Genomic DNA, 7712 nt, shown 5'->3' with positions numbered 1-7712 from the left:
CACTTGTAATAGGTGTCGGTGTTGTTCTTATTTTCTTCATTTTTCCAAGAAAAACCAAAAAGAGTGTGTTGTCTTCTTCATCAATATCCCCCTAGCTAATCACTGTATGAGCCACAACATCCACAAGCATTGTAAGGTTGTTTGTGGTTGGTGAAGGAGGTGGTGGGTTGTTCAAATTGATTGGGGAAGTTGATTGAATGTGGGATTTCTTCAAGGAGGCAATCCTCTTGAACGAGCTTTGGGTCATCCTTTTTGATGTAGATGGGGTTCCAACAACAACCTCTCGCTACTCTTCTTGCACTAACGCTTCTTTGTATTTAGTCTTGGTAGGGTGCAAGGTTAGGTTTTTATGCTTCCCCTTCTTGCTCGCACTCTTCTTACCAGAGGATTTCCCTACACCTATTTTCTGTAGCTCGTTCAAAAATGCTTCCCAGGTCATATTCTTGGCCTCAAATTCCTTCTTAACTAAAATTGAAATAAACCCATGATGGTATAACTCACATACAACTTGGCTCATTTTACTTATCTGAACTTGTTGGGTCTTGAAAATGTCATTCATTTCCATTACACTTTCACTATTATGTCCATTATATCACCTCCATTTCACTACTATGTCACCACATTCATCCCACTTTCATTATCATTCGACCACATTTATGTTCTTCCAAACTTTATTAATTCTTAGCCTTTTTAAGTAAATTTGAGGTTAAAAATTAGAAAATAATGTGCATATTCTTATACCTAACAAGTGGGTTGAGATTGTTGACATGTGTAGGTCAAAAGGAGGCTTCTAGAAGACCCTTATGTGGCACTCTAAGGCCAAATTCGAATTTGAGTGGAAAGAATCATGGGATCATGAGGATCTGTGTCACATCTCCTAATCATATTGAAACTCTAAGAAGACATGTGTCTTATCAGTTCCTATTTTGATTAGGGGTCTAGAAGTAGAGGGAGAGATTCATGGACTCTCATTAATGAGATGGCTTCTCATCTTTTTGTATAAATAGGAGATGTATCTCCTTCATTTGTTAGCTTGTTAGCTTGTTAGTCTTAGCTTAGCTTGGAGTTTATAGTTCTTCCTTGATGGCTTTTGAAAGCTTTGGAGAGCTTTGTTGTACTTTCTAATTTTGAAGAATTTGAATAAAGCTTTGATGTTCTCAACATGGAAGGAGATGTGAAGTAGTTGTCATGGAACACATTAGAATGTGAGGTAGAGTAGATTTTATTTTGTAATTTTGATTTGATTTCATTATGTCGTTTTATTGCTTTCAAGTTTAATAGATTAGAGTTTCCATTCATGCAATTCTAACTCATGCAAGTGTGTTCAACCAGTTGATTGTAGATTAGTTTTTCTTTACATGTTTTTGCATCAAATAGTGACCTGAGATTTACCTCTCTGCTGAACCTTTTCCTAAGCTTTTCAATTTCAGTTATGCTTTGATTTCAGTCTTATTTATTTACTGTTGTTAGTTAGTTTAGATATCAAATCCTTCATGTCATTTGACGTTATCTCCAGAGCCATGGCTTAACCCCGTAAAGCTATTTGGCGAGCTATCGGATTCTGACTGAAGTGATTTGATTTTACTTTCATCTCTGCAATTAGATATCAGGTTCTTCATGTTATTGACGTTATCTCCAAAGCCATGGCTTAACCCCGAAAAGCTACTTGGCGAGCTATTGGATTATAAGTGAAACGACTTGATTTTACTTTCATTTGCAAGTAGGTAATTTAGATATCAGGTTCTTGATGTTATTTACGTTATCTCCAGAGCCATGGCTTAACCCCGAAAAGCTACTTGGCGAGCTATCGGATTATACGTGAGGTGACTTGATTTTACTTTCATTTGCAAGTAGGTAATTTAGATATCAATTCTTCATGTTATTGACATTATCTTCGGAGCCATGGCTGAACCCAGAAAAGCTACTTGGCGAGCTATCGGATTATAAGTGAAGTAAATTGATCTTGCTTTTGTTAGTCTGCAATTTTTGGTTTGTTTGAGTGCAATAGTTTAGATTTTATTTCTGTAATTAGATGGGTAGCAGAGACAGTGATTTCATGATCAGTATTTCATATTTTGTTTGATTTAAGTATCCGCATATTTACATTCCTGTTCAAGTATTAATAGCGTGTTTTTAGATCTTTTGAAGTGCTAAGTTTTCGAAGTTACCATAAGGGACATAAACCTTGTCTTGAAATCTACATCCATACTTGACCTTTAAAAGTATTCTTAAGACCTTAGAATAGGATTTCCATTTGCGTTAAACACTTTAGGAAACCGACAAGAACAAAACCCCAAAAACAACATAAACTATAAAACAACGAAGTAAGAAAAAGGTTGACTAAGCACATATGGTGCACCACACTTCATCAGTTTACGATACCCGGATTGATAATTTATGTAGAGAAATTTATGACGTTAAGTTGACTAGACAAAACTCCTTTTTACATTTTCTTCAAGATTCTTAGTAGAAAAAAAGGAAAATTTATAAGATTACCTCACTCAAAGTGTAGCGACAACTGAATATGATACAAGAAGGTCAACGAGTAGCGACCTTCATAGGTGAGAAAATTTTGCAGTATGTACAATAGGTCTTTCCATTTTCCTTCCATGGCGGTGCCTAGAAGTCCTTTCTTCCAATCCACTTTTTGTTTTCTGTCGATCACAAATTGGCACCACTTTTTCTTCTCGATCTTGTCCTTTTTGAACCATTTCTCACCTTTTGCTGGTAATCCTGTGGCTTGGGATATAGATTGTTCTATTACTTAAAATTCTAGTGGTCCTACCTTAGCTCGGCTACCATCAAAGGTCCGAGAAAACTCTAATGCCACAGCGGAGTCAAAGCCATTAAATTTAAGAAGAAATGGGAGGAAGCCAGATTCCTACAACAATGGAAGAATTTTCTGATATGCGGCCATTTTTTATAACTCTTTCAGAGAACAGGGTTCAATTCTCATGGCCACAATCTTTAATTCACTAAACCCTGTCTAAAAATTCTTTGAAAAATCACATTGTCATTTAGGAGCTCTATCTGAAGCAAATCTTATGATAACTAAGCTATCTGACTACCACTATATTGACCACCTCCTAACAGTCATGCTCCATCATTAACTGTAGACATTGGGATGGATGCGATACAGATTGTTGGTGGTATAAACAGAGATAATTATTGGTGAAGGTGGTGGTTAAGGTTCCATGATTAATATGGCAATCATGTGCGGTATGTTATAAGGTTGGGTCATTGTTAACACGTAACGAGATTTTTCAAAAAGGTAAGTATGGTGTGATGGGTTAAATCGTACACATTCCGCAATCACTTCATTATTTCACATAAGGTGTACATGGTACTTTAAAAAAATAATATTTTATAACTTAATTATCCATGTACTTAAAAAATTTCCTTCCTATTTTAGCAAATGATAAAACAAAGCTTAAGCATAATAAAAAATTATTGAATGCTATCAATCTGGAAATGGTGTAGTCATTCTGCCTACACATGATTTTCAGGAAACAAGAGTAAACTTTCCAGATGTGCATTTTTGCACCAGGTATTCCTAGACCATACTACAAATTTTTGCATTAAATACCATTGTTCCTGCACTACGAAATGTATTTTTGTACTCAAGAATGATCATTAGTGTTGATTCCTAGATTGAACATTTCTGCACTCGAACAGTCTTGCACCGAACATTCCTGCACTCAACAATTCTGCACTGAACATTTCTGCACTGGGAATTCCTGCACTGAACATTCTTACACTGAACATTCTAGCACTAAACACATATACCTACACCAGGGATATTGTGGCAAAAACATTCTGATAAAATTCATAGGATAGATTACGAAGGATTTGTTGAATCATAAAGGAGGTTTTATTCGCCAGCTTTTCTGTATCAATAGATGCATTTTGACCTGCTTCATAAGCTAGAATCAGATTTTGCAATATCATCCATGAGGAAGAAAAGAAGTGGGAAAGGGGATAAATTTTCAGAATGGGAAGGAAATTATGATAGGGAATTTAATAGTGAGACTACCGAGAGGGACATATTGAAAAAGGGATATGGGAAAAAAAACTAGGGGAAAAGTGGGAAGAATGAAATCGGATAGGGATAGTTTCCTTATGAGGAAAGGGGTGTTAAATTTTATGGGATAAAAAAATAAGAAAAATAGAGGGAATTTTATGAAAAAGGGAATAGAAGAAGGGAAAAATTTCACGTCAAAGATCTGCATGGATAGTGCCAAACCAAAAATAAATTAAGAGGGAATTAAGTGTTTCTTGCATTAAAATTTCCATGTCAACTATCCAAAACTTCAATAAGGGCTCAGTTGTGTTAGTGTCAGTCTTTGAAGCCTTCCACTAGCTACCAAACATGCTCTTACAAAGTGATTGTAGGGTGTCAAAGTCCAATTTTGTCATTTCAGTGAGTCTTTAAGTAAAATTTGGTCATTAGGTATTAGGTCTAGGATTTGTTTTCACTCCTTTCAAAGTTTTCCAAGTGTCAGTCCATGTCACCATTTGGCTGAGTGTACCATCATCCAAATATTTGTCATCGTCATTTTAGGTTCCAATGGGTCATTTTACATCTTGTTGTGCTTCAGTTGTGCTTAGGTAAGGCTCATTTCCCTCCGCTATGGTTTTTGTTTCTGAGCAAGAGAAAATGAATTTGGAGAAATTTAGAGAGTTTTTTGTCCACAATAGGCCAAGGAAGAAAAATATCCTTCACTTTTTACACAGGTTTCATGGTTTTAGAGAAATGTAAAAAATACAGTTTCCTTAGGAGAGTTGCTGCACCAAATGACTTACTTGATGAGTCAAATAATAACTAGACACAAATAGCTTTCCAGTGAGCTATCATGAGCTCAATTTGGAGTTGAGGGAGACCTTCAAAAGTTGACTGCAATAGTACTCTGCATTTGGGCAACCTCATTCTGCACATTTTGAACAGTCTTGGGAGATTTGATGTTTTATAGGGCAAATGAACTCCAAATTGAAAAATTCAAGATTTTCTAGAAATTAGACTCGACAATGTTTCCAACGCGCTATCATGTGCCCAATTTGGACATCAGGAAGGTTGTAAAATGTGAGTTTGAAGTTGGCACTATGCACCAGAGGCCGGCACTACTCTTTTGACCGTGGGACTTTTTGGAGAAATGGTTTGCATATTTGGATCCAGCATGATGAGAACATCAATCCCTTAAATTTTTAACAATTTTGGAGCAAAATTTGGTCACCTAAAGGTCAAAAGATCATCAAAAGATGACCTCTCTGCCTCTTTTTGGACACACAAAAACTAGCCTTGGTAGATTGCAGTTTTGAGGGGGCCAATATCCTCCAAATAAACAAATTCAAGATGTTCCAAAGACTAGACACGATGAAATTTCCAATGAGTTAGCTTGGGCGCAATTTTCCTAAGGGGAAGGCCTCCAAAATCAGTTGAGAAGTGGTGCTACGCACCTGGCCACTGGCTCTACGCATAGAACCAATTTGCTAAAAAATCCAAATTTCCCCTAGTTTTTCTACAAGTTGACCATTTCTCCTATCATGGATGAATTTTTTGTTGTAAATAATTTTTTTCTATGTAAACTTAATTATAAAATGACCTTAGAGGGTAGACTCATCATTTTGATGTGGTTTGGGGGCCAATGAATCAATTTCCATGGTTTTAGAGGCAAGCTTTTCCACTGCCTATATTCTTGTTCCTTGTTGAGAAATGGTTGAAACTACCCCTTATTTCTTGGATTCGACCCCTGATGGCTAGAATTGGTAATTTTCATGTCTATATTATGTATTTTCTTCCTCATTCGTAAAGGTTGGACTCTTGTGGATGCTTTGAGCTACATTATACATCTCTACAGCAGTTTAGCAAGGAAATAAATCAAGATTTGCAACTATTTTTGTGGGATTCTTGTGGTAATGTGTTTTTTCATTGTTTCTCCTTATATCATTAGTTTTTCTCATGTGTTATATCTTCCAAAATCTATTTCATTCTTCTTAACTAAATGAAATCAAGATAGATAGGTAGAATACATTGGTAATAGTGCTCTACGTCAGGAATACATTTATTTTTTTTATGTTTTCAGTTGTTTGAAGAGGACTCATGATCTCTGCATGCCCTCCTCAACCCCTCATCAGTATTAGACCTACCATCTCACTCAATTCCAAGTGCTAAAACACCTACCTACCTCGCCCCACAAAACACCCTGCATTCCTGACTTGATTTCCCAAACCCAAAGTTGTCTGCTCCATTTCATCCAGCAATAAAACCATAAAAATCAACCAAAAAACCCTAGAGCTACTATACCTAGCCTAAAATCCATATTTGAATAAGTCATCTCAACTCATATTGACAAGGAGAGAGCCCTCTCCCGACCTAGTAGGGCTAGCCACCAAGTTAAGCTTGGGTTGTGGTTATCCTAGGATTGCCTCCCTTTAGCCTGAGGTCAATCTAGGCTCTAATAGGTTCTTGCACTTAAAAACCTTCTTATTCTTAGCAAAATTTAGCACATATAAAGATCAAGCAACATTCTCATTTTATAAAAAAAATTATCTTCCTGCAAGCATGCTGGTTTTCAAGATGATCCTTCTATGACCATGTTAGCAAATCGATTTTCACAATCCTGGGAATATTTTTTGTTTATTTTATTTTTAGTTCTTGTCATCTTTCTTTATTATTTTTTTTTAACAGAAAAAATCAGATTTGTAATAGGTCGGCATGGCCACCTACCATCTCTAACTCAAGTTGTTGTTACACTTGTTGCATGAGGTCCTCCTTTGTGAGGGGTTGAAAATATACCTTGAGCATATGCCGATTGACAAGGAATACTAAATTTTTCCCATCAATAGTTTTGATTTGTATAGCCCCATTCTCGAAAATTCTAACTACTTCATAAGGTCCCATCTAGCATGTATGGAACTTCCCTTTGAAATGTTTAAATCTAGAGTCATAGAGAAGTACCCAATCACATGGTTGGAACTACTATACACTTGTCATGCCACTTTTTGTATTGTTGTTGTACTAACATGTTCTATTGAACAACATCTCTTCTAAACTCATCTAAATCATTTAACTGTAATAGAAAGTACTACTATGCTTTTGAGAGATCTAATCCCGGCTGAGCTATTGTTCGAAAGGTTTTTATCTAGAACTCTATCGGTAAAAGAAGTTGTTTCCTGTATACCAACTCATATAGTGTATGTCCTGTGTTGTTCCACCGAATGGTTCAATAAGTCCATAAGGCTTCAAGTAACTGGCTGGCCCAATCCTTCCTATGTAGATTTAGTGTTTTGGTCTGGATGGATTTGATCACCTTGTTGGTGGACTCCACCTGGTCGTTTTCTTGTGGGTGATACACAATGGAATTTCTATGCCAAATTTTATATTGATCCATGAATTCCTGTACCAGATTACAAATAAACTATGGTCTGTTGTCAATAATAATCTCTCTAGGAACACGAAATCTAGTAAAAATTTCACTAAACAAAAATTCATCAACAACTTTTTCTGTACCAAAAGAAACAACTTTAGCCTCTACCCATTTGGTAACATAATCAGCGCAAACCAATATATTCTTTTTATTCATAGATGTTGGATTTATTATGTTAATGTCGGTGTCTTCACACTACCATCAGTGATCAAAATTACTCTTTTGCATTTCATACTAGGTGTCCCATTCTGATGAGTTTCATTCCATTAGGTCATGGATCAACTGATG

Source organism: Pinus tabuliformis, chromosome 2_2 (assembly GCF_031772625.1).
Source record: "Pinus tabuliformis cultivar Carrire ecotype Pingquan chromosome 2_2, CPIR1, whole genome shotgun sequence".
Lineage (NCBI taxonomy): Eukaryota > Viridiplantae > Streptophyta > Pinopsida > Pinales > Pinaceae > Pinus > Pinus tabuliformis.
Note: the sequence above shows the minus strand (reverse complement) of the source record.